We start from the raw sequence: 855 nt of genomic DNA, 5'->3' as shown, positions 1-855 counted from the left end.
ATAGATAGATAGATAGATAGATAGATAGATAGATAGATAGATCAAAACAGTTTGATTCAAATTCCTTGGTACTTCAAGTTTCAAAGTATGATGCTAATCCTCAGCCAGCTGAGGATTAACATCACGCTTTGAAACTTGAAGTACCAAGTAATTTAAATCAAACTGTTTTGATCCATACATGTAATTCCCAATAAATGTGTTGAGTACTCTTCTTTCATTTGTCTACTCACTCGGGAATATGGCATACATATAATAATTATAATTCAACTTTTATCAAATATCGTGGTGTTTATACAAAATGATGAAATGAATACTAATTTTCAAAAGGAAAATATTTATTCCCTTAAAATAAATTTAAATGAAGCAAATTTCTCATTTGCATAACTCCTTCCAAAGCTGCTACCACTTACTCTATCTTTTCTTCCTCCTACCCTCTATATATCTTTTACTCTTCCTCATAATCATTCTATATGATGTAAAAAAACATGACCGAAGTAGTAAACCAACTAACCAACCTATCAGCCAACCAACATTTATTATATCAGCTGTTATTATATATAGATTATTCAGACTGTGGTTGAAATTCTTTTGTTCTCCATAAATTAGTTTTTGTTGCTGCTTAGAATCTTAGAATGAATAAAGCAAGAGAGAGAGAGAGAGAGAGAGAGAGAGAGAGAGAGACAGAGATTATTAGATTTTTGTATATGAAAACTGAGAGGTGTGATATCCTAAATAAATGACTGTAATTTGAGAGTACATGTATGGTGCTAACTACACTGAAAGCTTTGAAAGTGGAAATTGCGATCTTTCAGTCACTAAAACCAAACTGTTAATAACAATTAATTTGAAATGGAG

Source organism: Octopus bimaculoides, chromosome 4 (assembly GCF_001194135.2).
Source record: "Octopus bimaculoides isolate UCB-OBI-ISO-001 chromosome 4, ASM119413v2, whole genome shotgun sequence".
Taxonomy (NCBI): Eukaryota; Metazoa; Mollusca; class Cephalopoda; order Octopoda; family Octopodidae; genus Octopus; species Octopus bimaculoides.
Note: the sequence above shows the minus strand (reverse complement) of the source record.